This window comes from Tursiops truncatus, chromosome 6, assembly GCF_011762595.2.
Source record: "Tursiops truncatus isolate mTurTru1 chromosome 6, mTurTru1.mat.Y, whole genome shotgun sequence".
Lineage (NCBI taxonomy): Eukaryota > Metazoa > Chordata > Mammalia > Artiodactyla > Delphinidae > Tursiops > Tursiops truncatus.
In genome coordinates this window covers 26,497,338-26,513,016 of record NC_047039.1, presented here as the reverse complement: position 1 = coordinate 26,513,016, position 15,679 = coordinate 26,497,338, and positions in this window count along the sequence as shown.

Sequence of the window (15,679 nt, the reverse complement as noted above, 5' to 3'; positions counted from 1 at the left end):
ACGCGGGTTCGTGCCCCGGTCCGGTAGGATCCAGCATGCCGCGGAGCGGCTGGGCCCGTGAGCTATGGCCGCTGAGCCTGCGCGTCTGGAGCCTGTGCTCTGCAACGGGAGGGGCCACAGCAGTGAGAGGCCCGCGTATTGCAAAAAAAAAAAAAAAGATTAAGTGGTAAAAAAAAGATTACCTACCTGTATCTATATTGATAGATCTCTTGTATCTCATTGGTCACAGACCTTCTTGGAGAGTATCTCTGTGACTGTGTCAATCTGTGTCCAGTCAGAGGGTAGGGACCACACAGTGACCTGAACAGGATGTCTAATAGGCCCAGTTGGTAAGCACTGATGAGACATAAAAGAAAGCTCCAGGGAACCCAGGGCTGAGGGACGGCACTGGCGGAGGCCAGCTTGGAAGGAGCTAGGCCTCAATGGAGAAGGCATGCCTGAGCCCACTAGGTGTCAGGGAAACCTGCTGGTTTGTGTGGGCCAGGCCGGTCTGCAGCCACCATGGCGCAGGCGCTGTGCCTGGTGGCCAGGTACATAGCAAGCTCAGGGCATCAGGATGCAGGTGGGGGCTGAGAGGGGGAAAGCTGAATCTAGAGGCCTTGGAAAGGTAATCACCAGGGTGGGGCTGCAAGGTCACAAGGGAATGTCATTTGGGGTGCATGGCTGGGCACCAAATGTGCTGACCCCCACACCTCAGACCCCCAGGCATCAGAGCCTCCTCTCCCTTCCACCCCTCCAGTGTCCTGAACTGGGGGAGCCTGACATTTTGCTCACCAGGAAGGAGAAATGTCCAAGGGTATTTGGAGCTCAGGGGCGATGAACTGGTACACTGACCTTGGGAGAATAAGAGGCCTCCAGTACAGGATGCCAAAAGAAATAATTGGTAAAATAATATAAAATTATTATTTTATCTGAATTTATCTGAATAAAATCTGATAAATTGGACTACATAAAATTGAAAACTTCTGCTTATCAAGGAATGGGCTGCTGATACACAAACAGTACTGGTGAATCTCAGAAATATTTGGTGAGTGAAAGAAGCCAGACATATAATAAATGAATCCATTTATTTGTGGTTCCAGAACAGGCAAAGCGAATTAGAACAGTGGTGGCCTCTGTAGTGGGGGGGAGAGGGCTTGACTGCACAGGGGCCAGAGGAAACTTTCTCGGGGACAGCAATGTTCTAAGACTTGATATTCGTGATGGTCCATCTAAACAGTTCTCAAAACACATCAGTCTGGACCTCCAAGATGAGTGCTTTCTTGGTGTATGTGAGTTATAATTCACTGCTAACATCTAACGCATATTTTACCCTGTCTAGCCCTGGCTGGGGAGGTAGCTCCAACACGGGCTCTCCCTGCAAAGTTCAGAGAAGCAAGACCAAGGCCTGAGGCCGCACGGCCCGAGGGCAGAGGCCAGCCTTTAGACGAGTGCGTCCCTCGGGTTCCCTCTGCCCTCCCCAGCCCACACCCCGGCGACTAACTTCTGCATCCAGGAGCTACCTGCACACCTCTGGCCACCCCAGCTGACACAGGGCGTTCCCTAAGGAGTGTGTGATGGACAGTGCACTCAGTGGGTGGTGGGCTGGGAGCAGAGGCCACCTTCGGTGGGGGGGTTCCTCGGTATCACTGGGGGGCTATGGGCATCATGGAGGCCTTGGACATCATGAAGGTCATGAACATCACAGGGGCCATGAGCATCACTGGGGACATGTACATCACAGAGGGTCATGGGCATAATGGGGACCATGGGGCCTGTGGGGGTCATTGGACATCATAGGAGCCATAGGCATTTGGGACCATGGGCATCATGTGGGCCATAGATATTATGGGAGATATGGGCACCAAGGGGGCCAAGGACATCATGGGGTGTCATGGACATAATGGGAGGACATGGGCATCACAGGGACTGTGGGCATCATGGAGGAAACGGACATCATAGGGGGATATGAGCATCATGGGGGCCATCAGCCTCTGGGGCCAGTGAGGTGGGAGATGTCCCCAGCCTTAGGCTGGGCTCTCACTTTGGCCTGAGTGGGTGGTGCCCAGGAGCCCAGGGTTATCCCCGCCCCATCCCTGGGGATGCAGAACCAGGACCCTGGCACTCTCTGAAGCATCCCTGATCCTACCTGGCCTGCGCCCTCTCCTGCATCCACTCCTGGGGAAGCTTAGGGAATGCTGGGAAGCTGTCATCTGAGAGGGGACAGTGAAGCCAATAGACGTGCCTTTGACTAGGGATCAAAAAGACCAGCAACACTTTTTAAGTTGTTTCTTTTAACGCTTTTGTCTGGTTATAAAATAATGTAGGAAGTATACACACAGAACTGTAACTGACAGAGGCAAGTCCTCTAAAAACAAAAGGCGTTTTTGTTATGCCATTTTTGTTATGGATGAAGAAAGAAGCCAGCGGGCTTACAAGGTGTCACATGCCCACTGGAGAAATCTTGGTAAGTCAGCAAAGGTGATTAGGAGGAAGACCTCATCCTACCACCCAGGGAAAACCATGGTTAACATTTCAGTGGTTTTTTTCTAAGGAAGTGTGTTTGTATCATTGAAATCACTTAATTTGGCGACCTCTCCCCATAACAGTATAGTGTCAGCCATAACAAGCTGCCCTGTAAGCATCTCTTGCAATGGTTACATGATATTCTATCACGGAGGGGCCACAGATTATCCTTTCCCTGGCAAACATTTAAGTTGCCTACAATTTTTCATTACTTCACATAATGCTATGGTGAATTATTCATACTGATTTTATCATATTAAACAATATCTCTTTAGAATAGATTCCCAGCAGCAAAGTTATTTGGGTCAGAGGATATAAATATTCTGAAGGTCCTTGATATACATTGCCAAATTGTTGTGTGGAAGAGTCAGTCACTGGGTTTGCAGATGCTTCTCGTGTAGCAACTGTGGAAATTTGTGTACATTCAGGGTTTGTTGGTCATTGTGAATCATGGTTTCAACATATAGGTCTTTAGCTCTGAGGCTATTTTTTAAAATATGTGGTAGCCGTTTATATTTCTTTTGATTCACTGGCAGAGACAATGCTCAGAGTTTGTCCAATTATTTTCTTGGCCCCATACATCTGGGTGTGATCACATGACTAATTCTCATGTGTGGGAGGAAGTGACCTGCTACTAGATTGAAATATGCTGGGTCCCTGGGCACCACTTGGTTGAAAAGCAGGAGAGCTCCCTTACCCACATCAGGTGTGTGAGAGTGAGAAATAAACCACTCTGTATTAGCCACTAAGATGCTGGGGTTTATCTGATACCACAGCAGAGTTTGGCCTCTCGACCAAAATACTCACACTTTTAGTTATCTATCACTTTGAAACAAATAAGTGGCTTTAAAAAATAATCATTTAGTGTCTCTAATAGTTTCTGTGGGTCAAAAATTCAGAAGTGTCTCTGCACAGTGGCTCTGGCTCAGGGCCTCTTATGAGGCTGCAGTCAGATGTCAACAGGGGCTATAGTGTCACCTGAAGATTTGAGTGGAGCTGGGGATGCACTTCCAAGGTGATTCACTCCCTCATGGCCAGCTGGTACCGGCCGCCATTGCTTGGAAGCTTCAGCTCCTCCCCACACTGGGCTCTCCTCAGTGCTGCTTGAGCATCCTCACAGTATGGCAGCTGGCTCCCACAGGGAGAGTGATCCAGGAGAGAAAGGCAGAAGCCACAGTGCCCTCTATGACCAAGCCACAGAAGTCACACACCATCACCTCTGCTGTAATTTATTGGCCATATACACTAGCTCTGATTTACTGTAAGAAGAGACTACAGAAGGGTGTGAAAATGAAAGCAAAGATTATTGTGGCCATTTTTTTTTTTTTAAATTTTTGGCTGCATTGGGTCTCCATTTTTGCACGCTGGCTTTCTCTAGTTGCAGGGAGAGGGGGCTACTCTTCGTTGCAGTGCACGGGCTTCTCGTTGTGGGGGCTTCTCTTATTGTGGAGCATGGGCTCTAGGAGCGCGGGCTTCAGTAGTTGTGGCTCATAAACTCTAGAGTGCAGGCTCAGTAGTTGTGGCACACGGGCTTAGCTGCTCTGCAGTATGTGGGATCTTCCTGGACCAGGGCTCGAACACATGTCCCCTGCATTGGCAGGTGGATTCTTAACCACTGTGCTACGAGAGAAGTCCCTTGTGCCCATCTTGAGGCCAGCTATCTCACTCCCTAAATCTGCTTTAGAAATTTATTCTTTAGAAAAGTCATGCGTATGTGCAAAGATTTAGGTACCAGGAGAGGATGATCATCGCAGTATTGCTTTTAGAAGCAGAAGAAAAAGGTGGGGGGACATGAATTCCATAAAGTTGAATAAGGCATAATATGACATTAAAATAGAATCATATGCAGTCATATGTTGCAGAAGAATTTTTATGACATGGAAAGTTGTGTTTGTAACATAATTAAGCAACAAAATAAGTAGAATGATTCTGTTGTGTAAAGAACATGTCTTTATAAAAAAGCATAGAAAAGGTATGAAAGGCTAGAGGTCTGGGGTAATCTGGATTATAAATGGGCATGTATCCACACACCTCCCCTTCAAATGTGAGTGGAGGACACTCTCCCACCATGTTCATCTTGGGCTTGGCCAAATGGCTTGCTCTGACAGCAGCATCAGTAGCCGATCCCAATCCTAAACCTTCAGAGGACTTGCATGCTCTTCTTGCCAATCTGGGAGCTCCGGACTCCCAACAGGAGAGGAGCATGCCGAGGAGCATGTCCCAGGAGAATGGGAGACATGTGGAGCACACCTGGACCACACCTGAAGCTGAGGCTGAGCCCCATCCAACCCACAGGTGCAAGAGCAAGACGTACACCCTCACCCTCCTACACCTCCTAGTATTCCCGATGGCTGTGACTGATGATACAACATCAAACTAGGAAAAGCTGTTATTCCTGCATGATAGAATCATTTTCTTTTTTTTCTCTTACCTTCATTTTCTAAATTTTCTGAAATGAACATAATATTATATTATTATATTAACTAATTATATATTTTATTCAATATATTCATTATATAATATATTACATTTTGTTATTTAATTATATTATTTATATACATTTTATTGTTTATTTAAATGTTTTTATTATTTTATATAAAAAGTGTGTGCATGTGTGTGTATGTGTGAAACAAGGTTTGGGGACGTTTAAAAAGAAAACCTTGCCCTTAAGGCCACCCTGTCTCTCTGTTCCCTGCCTCCTGCAAATGCACGGTAACCAGCGATAATCACAATGAACATTTTGATATCCTGTCTTTTCTCTGAAGTTACATTGTAAACACTCTTTTTGTTACTATATGTCCTTCATGAGTAACATTTACAGTGATGACAGAATATCCCACCAAGTGAATGTAACAGCATTCTCATGTGTTTTACCTGCTGGAAATTTAAGTTACAGGCATAACTTGTTTTTACAGTGCTTTGCTTTATTGCACTTTGTAGATACTGCATTTTTCACAAATTGAAGGTTTGTGGCAACCCTGCATCAGATGATCGTTAGCATTTTTTAGCAATAAAGTATTTTAAAATTAAGGTATGCGCATTGTTTTTTTAGACATAATGCTATTGCACACTTAATAGACTACAGTATAGTATAAACATAGCTTTAATTTGCTCTGGGACACCAAAAAATTTGTGTGACTCACCCATTGAGATGTTCATTTTATTGCAGTGGTCTGGAACCAAAGCTGCAATATCTCCAAGGAGGTCTGTATTTCAGAATTGTCGTTTAGTGAATGTGTGACCATGAATATATTCATGCATGTGCATTGTGTTTTTCCCTTTGCTTCCCAAAGATAAAATCACAGACTTGAGACACACAGGAGGGGATGCATATTTTACTCCCTCTTGATATGTATTTAAAAGTTTGCCTTCCAGAAGAAATCAGCCAATGTACCTCTCCACCAGCTGTACTTACAGGTGTGCCGGCCTGCAGAAGACACCACAGATCACCCACTGCATGTCCCTCAGGAAATAAGACCTGATTTGATTCTAGAGTGTGGGGGGCAATTTGCCCATCCCACCCTGTATCTATGGGTAGCTAATGAGATGTAAGCAGAATTACTGAGTGAGTCATCTGGAAAGCTCCTTAAGAGGGGATAACTGGAAATGAGCCCTTTTTGCCCCCATGCCTGCTTTTTGTTGTGATGGTTGGATCTCCAGCAGCCATCTTGGGCCATGAGGCTATTTTGAGGATGGAAGCTCCACACTATGCAAGGCAGAAAAGAAAGATTCCCCCTACTCCCTCCTGCTGAGCTGACGTTGCACTGTTGCATATCCCAGCTACTCTGTGGGTTTTGTGAAACTGTGTGAAGTCTCTATCTCATTGTATTATATGCAGGCAAGACTGAACTCTCCTACAGATGTCTGGAGTAAGCTATGGTGTAGTTTTTTGGGGGGCACATAATAAGCACGTTACAGCAGAAAAAATAATAATAATAATACTGTGGAGGAGCCATGCCAGCCTTAGATTTCCTGTCTCCAGGCTTGTTTCAAGGTGCGAGTAAAATAAATCCAGTATTAGTTAGGTCTTTGAATTGTAGACCTCTATTACTAGTAACTGAGCTACTTCTTAACCTCTCCAGAACATTACTAGCGTTGGCTTTAGCACATTACATTTTTTAAAATTATGTATAGGTGTCAAATAAGACTTAATTGTTGCTTAATTGTGCATTTTTGGAGGAACATTACAGGCAGAAGGAGTAGCACAAGCAAAGCTGTGCTAATTGGGAATGACAGCCGTTTTCAAAAACACAACAGTCACTTCCTGGGGCACGACACCGTCAGATTTCATCTTACTGAGAGGGTTTCAGGTAAGACATAAATGCACGTCACTCCCATCATGGAGAACCATTGAGGCAGAGCATCCCTATGGAAACTCAACCTGTGTTTTCACGTTTCCAGTCTCTCTCTCCTCTCTTGCTCCCTCTCCCCCTTTTTCCCTCTCTCTCTAACAGTTTTAGCAGGAGAGGGATCAGCGAGTCCCCCGCCCAGGACAGGGTGAGTAACTCACATAAAAAGGGACAGGTTGCACAGCTTGGAGAAAGAGCTGGAAAACTGACACCCTCAGAGCAGGACAGCCCAGCCCTGCTGGCACTCTGTGAAAGGCTATTTCTCTCCTCCCTGCATTCAGACAGAGACACACCATCCAGCCCAATAAATGTCCCTTTGTGCTGGATGGGTTTCCATCAACTTATGAGATGTCTTTAATGAGAGCTGGTTGTACTCTGCCCGGCCTCTGCCCAGCAACAGGCCTGCCAGCCCGGACACCATAAGAGCCAGCAACAGGAGATGGACGTTGTGGGGAGACACCCCGGAGTTTTTAGCATCTGCACAGTGCAGGCAACATCCACGGGCTAGACAGGCAGCTGGCCCCATGGAGAGGCCAGTGGGTCACATGCAGGGCCTGGCTCTTGGACCTGCCTTGAATATTCAGCTGGACGCCCCAGTGGTCTGGTGGTTCGGCCCCCAAGCAGTGGTAGCCCCAGAACCAGCCCCTGGGGTCAGCCAGCTCCCATCCCACTCCATGTCAGACCAGGAGGACACACCTGCTTCCTACCTGCTCCTGAAGGGACAAGGGTCCTTTCCTTGGGCAAGCCAATTCACCCCTCAAACCTCCACACCCTCTCCCTTAGACGGGAGGTAGCAGTTGGGGAACTGAAGTGGAATATCTCAGCTTCCAAATTCTTCTCATCAGCCTTAGCTGAAAGCAAGGAAAGAGCCGGGGGTTAGCCAACCAAACAGGATTCAAGAGAGACTTGAAAGAAGAGGCTGTGGGGACCAACATTTTCAGACCGAGAAGCACAGCCCAGGCATTACAGCAGGCAAGCAGCGGCCAGAGGGTAACGGGCACCATCCCGCTCCCTCACCTCGTTGCCCTACAGTTGTTCTTAGCAAACAAGGTCCTCTGGGAACCCCTGCTTTTTGACAACATAGGCTTTACCAGGATGAAGGCAGCCTTGCTATCCGTTGGACCAAATCTGCTCATCAGCTGTGAGAAATGACCGATGACAGGACATCACCTGGTCATCGGGAACCCAGCCAGCATGAAAACTGTGTCGGCTGACCCTGGAACCTATACAGGATCCCTCTTTAGGACTCTTTTCTTCACGGATTTATGCAAGTAAAATAACTAAAAATGGTGTCTTTGCAGTATAGTCATTTCTAACATGCTACACTGAGGAGTCACTTTTTCCACAGCAGAAGACACATGCCCCGTGCTGAGGGGCAATTAGTGAGTGCATCTGTGCAAAGGTGCCAGGACCATGGCGGGTGCTCATAAGTGGGGTCTTTTCCCCTCTGCACCCCTCAGTCAAATCCACTTGACTCAAATTCCAACGTTGGGGCTCCGAGTGGGGTCCCCAAAGCAGCCACACCAGCCTCCCTGGGACCTGGGTAGAAATGCAGGGCATGGGCGGCAAGTAATATCCCTCAGCAGTTCTGATGCTGGCCTAACCAGGATCAGAACAAGGATACCCCTTTGGATGGCACTGCATGATGTCCGGCAGGCACAGGGGCCAACCACTGTCCCCTCCCCACCTCAGAGCAGGAGAGATCTACGCCTGGGCTCAAAGCCCCCACCCTGTTGTGGCTCCTAGGGCGTTTGCAGGGGTCTCCCTAAGGAAAGTGAAGCCATGGGTCAGCCTGAGATCTGAGGTGGGCCACGCTTCTCCAGGGTAGACAGGAAAGGGTCTGAGATGGCTGAGTGCTCCTGCAGGACTCACCCCAGCCTCGCGGTAGCTCCCAACACCCGTCTGGGGTAGGTGGGGTGGACTCAGGAGACCTGGGTTCAAATCTCAGCTCTTAGAGCCTTAGTTTCCCCACATGCCGAATGGGTTCATAGTGAGACAGTGCACACCAAAGCCCCATACCAGGGTCCCTTAGCAACGCCTGCTAGTTCTATCCTTGGCTTCTCAGTGGCAGTGTCTCCACTTGTCCACAACCTGTGGGAAGCCGTGGGTGCTAAAGGAGACAGCCCCCAGCCTGAGCCTCAAGAGCCTCAGTGGGGGTGGGGGTCATGGAAGGTGGTGGGAAAGACCTGGGGATGCAGAAAGCATGCCCTCAGGGGCATCTGGAGGTTTCCTGGAGGAGGCAGCCCCTAGACTTGGATAATGAGGAGACTGACCCTGGGCCGGGAAAGGCAGGAAGGCGGGGGGCTTCGGGCTGGGTATGTGCGGGCCCCACCAGTCCCTCAGCAACTTTCCTCTGAGCGCCTGTGTGGAGGTTTCAGACCCAGTTTACTATGGAGGAGCCATCGCCTGTCCACAGGACCTCCTCGTGGCCTGAGTCTGGGCCTTTTGCCCAGCTGGCTCCCTGGACAGGCCAAGGCTAGCAATCGACCTTCGGGAGAGGAAGGGGGGTACTTAGACTAGACCTGACCTGCCAGCAGACACCTCTTTGCCAAACCACAAGCCACCTACCCCAGCAGAGCTCCAGACACCTGTCCTCACTCCCACGCTTACCCGTGGCCCAGTGGCTTCGTGGTCTGAGTCAACGGTCAATGTCAGAGCCAAGAATATAGAGCCCCATCATTAGTGGTTTGCAAAGCACGGGCTTGGCCGAGCCAGCCAGGCTGAGGGACTCCTGGAGACTGGACAAAGCGCACATGGCCAGGGCATGCCCCGGGCAGCTACCAGGTGCGGGCTGAGGGTTAGCAGTACCTGGGGTTTTGCGTCTGTGGTTGCGGGGGAGGGGGCAGTCAACACACAAACAGCAAGCATGGTGCTTTCAGGAGCTGACCCAGGGCACGGGGTAAGGGAGGCCAGGGGCTACTGCAGACAGGTGGTCTACAATCAGAGGTTATGAAGAAGCTGGCCACATGGAGACCTGGGGGTAGGATCTTCAGGTTGGGAATACGGGGCGTGCAAAAGCCCTGAAGTAGAGATGAGTCCAAGGAACACACAGAAGGGCAATGGGCAGGGTGAGGAGGGGGGAGGATGTAGGGGTTTCAGTTGTACAGGTTCCAGGAGTGAGGATTTTCATCAGAAGACTTCAGAGGGACTTAAGCTGGTCAGTGATATAATCTGATTTACTTTTTCAAAATAGGATTGTGGGGAGGGATGAGTGTTTTAATCTGTTATATGTCCTGTGTTTATAGAAAAAAATACCTATTTATCAATGAAAAATATAACATATAAAAACTAGGACTGAGATCAGCTGTATCAGGAAAAAGAACAAAATTACAGTACCCTAAAACAAGATAGTTTGTTTTGTTTTGTTTTTTCACATTTAAGAAGTATTGAAAGGACAGCCTCTTCAATAAGTGGTGCTGGGAAAACTGGACAGGTACATGTAAAAGTATGAGATTAGAACACTCCCTAACACCATACACAAAAATAAGCTCAAAATGGATTAAAGACCTAAATGTAAGGCCAGAAACTATCAAACTCTTAGAGGAAAACATAGGCAGAACACCCTATGACATAAATCACAGCAAGATCCTTTTTGACCCACCTCCTAGAGAAATGGAAATAAAAACAAAAATAAACAAATGGGACCTAATGAAACTTCAAAGCTTTTGCACAGCAAAGGAAACCATAAACAAGACCAAAAGACAACCCTCAGAATGAGAGAAAATATTTGCAAATGAAGCAACTGACAAAGGATTAATCTCCAGAATTTACAAGCAGCTCATGCAGCTCAATAACAAAAAAACAAACAACCCAATCCAAAAATGGGCAGAAGACCTAAATAGACATTTCTCCAAAGAAGATATACAGACTGCCAACAAACACATGAAAGAATGCTCAACATCACTAATCATTAGAGAAATGCAAATCAAAACTACAGTGAGATATCATCTCACACCGGTAAGAATGGCCATCATCAAAAAATATAGAAACAATAAATGCTGGAGAGGGTGTGGAGAAAAGGAACACTCTTGTACTGCTGGTGGGAATATGAATTGGTACAGCCACTATGGAGAACAGTATGGAGGTTCCTTAAAAAACTACTAATAGAACTACCATAGGACCCAGCAATCCCACTACTGGGCATATACCCTGAGAAAACCATAATTCAAAAAGAGTCGTGTACCAAAATGTTCATTGCAGCTCTGTTTACAATAGCCCAGAGATGGAAACAACCTACGTGCCCATCATCGGATGAATGGATAAAGAAGATGTGGCACATATATACAATGGAATATTACTCAGCCATAAAAAGAAACGAAATTGAGTTATTTGTAGTGAGGTGGATGGACCTAGAGTCTGTCATACAGAGTGAAGTAAGTCAGAAATAGAAAGACACATACCATATGCTAACACATATATATGGAATCTAAGAAAAAAAAATTTCATGAAGAACCTAGGGGTAAGACAGGAATAAAGACACAAACCTACTAGAGAATGGACTTGAGGATACGGGGAGGCGGAAGGGTAAGCTGTGACAAAGTGAGAGAGTGGCATGGACATATATACACTTCCAAATGTAAAATAGATAGCTAGTGGGAAGCAGCCGTATAGCACAGGGAGATCAACTCGGTGCTTTATGACCACCTAGAGGGGTGGGATAGGGAGGGTGGGAAGGAGGAAGACGCAAGAGGGAAGAGATATGGGAACATATGTATATGTATAACTGATTCACTTTGTTATAAAGCAGAAACTAACACACCATTGTAAAGCAATTATACTCCAATAAAGATGTAAAAAAAAAAAAGAAGTATTGAGGTAGGCAGCCTAGGGAAGGCTTGTGATCCAAGCATTGGGGACACAGGCTCCTTCTGTCTTTGGCTCTGCTGTGTGAGACTACCATGCCCAAAGTCTCATGGTCCAATATAGCTGCTGGAGCTCCAGCCATTACAGCCACATTCCAGCCAATGAGAAGGCAGAAATAATAAAAAATGGCATACGCCCTCTGTTTAAGGTCCTTTCCCTAATGTTGCACACCGCTTCCATTGCCAGAATGTAGCCACACGGCTACCCTTCGATGCAGGAGAGGCTAAGAAATGCAGGAGAGACCCCTATTCTGGGAAGCCATTTGCTGACCTAAAAAGCAGGAGCCTGTGACTAAGAGAGAAGGGAAGAACCAATAGTAGGGATGACCACTCTCCCTGCCACCTTTGCCCTGCTCCTGGGGACAAGGACTTTGCTGGGCATAGATACCCATAGATGGCAAGTGGAGTCAGCCCCTTGGGGACTGGGAAGAGACCAATGCAGAGACAGGCAGGACAGATGGGTGGATCAGGGCTCCACAGAGGAAGCTGCATCTCACTGTTCTCTCTCCACAGTACTGGGTGGGCACCTCCAAGCCAGCTGACCTGCCTCTCACTCGCTCTGTCGATAGCTACATGACAGTCCAGAACATGATGGGCACAACTCAGCGACAACCTCATGGGGGGAACTCACTTTGTTTTGGGGTTGAGGGCCTTACTGTGTGACTTTGGGCATGTCACGTCTCACTAGAGGATCAAGTGAGGTGGTGCATATGCCTGCCTGGGTGCCCATCTCATGTTACTAGTCCATTACCATGCTTGGCCCAGGCATGTCTGCATGACCTTGGCCAGTGTCTCCCCATCCCTGTCTTTAAAACGGGGGTGATGACAAAGAACCTCCTCACAGGCCTGGCCTCCTTCCTCTGTCCTTCTGGAAATGGGGTGGCAGCCCTGCCCTGCCTCCCGGCTCTGTGCACTGAACTGGTGGGAGCAGCGGTGCCTGGAAGTGCCTGACAGAAATGCAGAATCCTAGGCCCACCCCACTGCCATGAGATGGTTCCCCTCAGGTGGGTGGCGGGCAGGTGGGCCACCAGCTCCCAGGGAGTGCCCATTGCCCCAGGCTGTTCTCCTCCTCCCGCTCCCTGGTGGTGGGCATGTGTGGGCCAGCCTGGGCCCTGGCAGAGACAGGAACTATAGCTGCAAAGCCAGCCTCCCGGGGTAGGGTTGAGCACAGGCCTGCTTCACTCAGCCTGGGGCACCTCAGACATGCCACACCACGTTTCCAACCTTGGTCTCTCTCTCTCTCTGTAAAATGGAAATGCCATCTCTGTCTCCTTGCCTCTCACGAATGGAAAAGGGCCAGGGATTCAGCCACTTTCAAAGGTTCCCATTCATGTGGTCTATCTGAATGCACATCTTCCCAGATCCCAGATGACATAGTCATGATCTCCCCACAGTAATTCAGGGGCACAGGCAATGTTCATCCCCCTCCTGGTGGTGTGTTGGGTGAAGTGGGGCCCAGGCCCTTCTAGCCATGAGACTCCCATCCCTCCTGATGAGGAGTGAAGTGGGTCAGGCATCCTGGTCTCTGTCTCATCCAGGGCATGAAGCCACTGCCCTAAGAGCCACCAGACTCTGGGGCCTGTTCTGGGTGATGTGGCCCTTGGCTATCACTGGCCAGCAGGATTTCAGCACCTGCTCAAGGTGGCAGCATGAGGAGGGGCTTAGGTCAAGGCCACCACCACCCTCACTGCCGGGAGCTGGTCTGGGCTTCACCTGGGATGGGTCAATTCATCTTCACAGCATCCCCATTTTACAGACAGTAAATGTATCCCCAGTCACACAGCTCAGAAGGGGCAGGTGAACTCAGCATCATGCTGCGTGTGTGCGTCTGCACATGTACGTTGGCTGCACATGCAGCCTCTCTATCACGTGTGTCTCTCTGCTGGAGCATAGCTGCTGGCCCTGTCCCTCCCCAGCCCACCCCGTCTCCTGGGACATTACCCAGTGGTCACTTCCCCATGGACCCAAGCCTCGTGGTCAGCATCTGGGAACCGGCCTTGGACAGTCATGCTGGTCTCTCCAGCATTAGAATTTGAAACCAGGTAGATGTGGGGACACACAGTAGGCACTGCCCCTTTCAGTCTGTCCTGGGAACAATCTGGTAAACAGACACAGCATAGGCAAATGAAAATGACAAAGCAGACAAGGGAAGTCCCTCCCTGAGGACAGGCACGCCTGGAGAATGAGACCCTGCCCAGGGCTGACTAAGCCCCCCACAGGTCTACCCTGGGAAGGTGAAATGCCTGCCTGGGTCCCTGGTGGTCAGTACAGAGCACAGTTACAAACCCAGGTCTAAACGCCCAATTATTCCACCACGATCTTTCCTGGCTTCCGCCTTTTGGACAGAGGGAATAATGAACCTCAGCACAGAGCTGCCATGTGGCCCACATGAGAGACCCCTATGACACCCACAGAAACCCTTTCACTCAGCAAACAGGCAGGAACAAAGCCCTCTCCTCCCACCTCTCTTCACCTGCCCCATCCCCACACCTGGGGCCTCCCCTGCAACCTCAGAGCCCTCTCCTGGCTGCCCTCTCCCTGGCCCCTCCAGGAGCCAGCACTGCCCCTAGGGCAGAGAGGCTAGTGCTTTTGTATGTATAATACCAACTTAAAAACTCTGGATTTCCAGCTGCTCATGAATAGTTAGTTAGCTGTGGGTTATGTGAGAATAACAGTAACTACTACTTGTAATGGCCACCATGCCCAGGCCTGATCAGACCCCCAGGCACTGCTGCGTCCCCACTCATGGTGGCTTTGTGAACTAGGACTGAGGCAGTAGCCACCTCTGTGAGCCTCAGTTTCCTTAGCTATGAAGTGGGCCAACAGCAGTTCCTCCTTCACAGGACGGCTGTGTGTGGGCAGAACTGATGTCCCATTGGGATGCATTGGGCCCTCAGCGGTGCTGCGACTGGGCAGGCCCTGCTCACACCTGCACAAAAGGGAGGGCTATTGGTCTGAACTGTGGGCTGCAGGACTTCAGGGCTAAGGTCAGGACAAGCTCCCAGGGCAGCCCATACAGACCCTAGACACTAGGCCCCCACCATGGGCAGAGCACTGAAGAACCAAATCCAAACACCTCATTGAACAGAGAAGGAAACCAGCCACATCATACAGCGGGCGAGCGCCCGGCTGGGTTCAGCCAGTGCTGTGGGCACCCCACAGCCCCCAGCCTGTCCCCCACCACAAATGGTTTGGACATGCCAGCAGGTCAGGAGGAGGACCTGGTGCAGGGTTTAGCGGAAGATTCCTTTTTCTGATAAATCTCCAGGGTGACTTGCATTTTCCATGCCTTCTATTTCACTTTCAAAACTCCCTCTAGCAGCGGGGGTGAGGCTCTGGGCAGGGGGAAACAAGGAGGGTCCAGTGTGGAGGGCAATCACAGGTTAGACAGGCACTAGGTTACAACGCCCATGGGTACCCACCTCCTGGCTGGGTAGACTAGCCGGGAGAGCATCCAGTCCACTCTTACAGGACTGCACAATCTCCCCAGTTCTGAGCGTGGCCCTCCTGGGTCTCTTCCCAGCTGTGCCTCAGTTTCCTCCCATCATGTGAGGGGGTAACACCTGCTTCCCAGGGCTGTAAGACAAAAAGTGATGCACCTGGCCCCACGCAGGGCTGTCCCATGCCACCTCCCATCTGCCCCAGAAGTCCTGTTCCAGCCCACAGCACCTAGAACAGGGCATGGCATACAGCAGGCACTCTGTGGTTACAGGATGAATGAATGAACCTCCACCTCCAGGCCAATGTAACTCACTATCTCCTGACCTTGGGCACCGCTGCTTACCCTCTCTGGTCTTTGGTTTATGTGGAGGGAGAAGGTCATGCCCACATGGCCTTGGTCTCCCTCGCAGGCAGGGAAGCTGACGCACAGAGGTCAAGCCGCCTGCCTGAGCCACTCTGCTGAAGACATCAGCAGACACCGTGACAGACGGCGGAAAAAGGGCAGGGGTGGGGAGGGGGAGG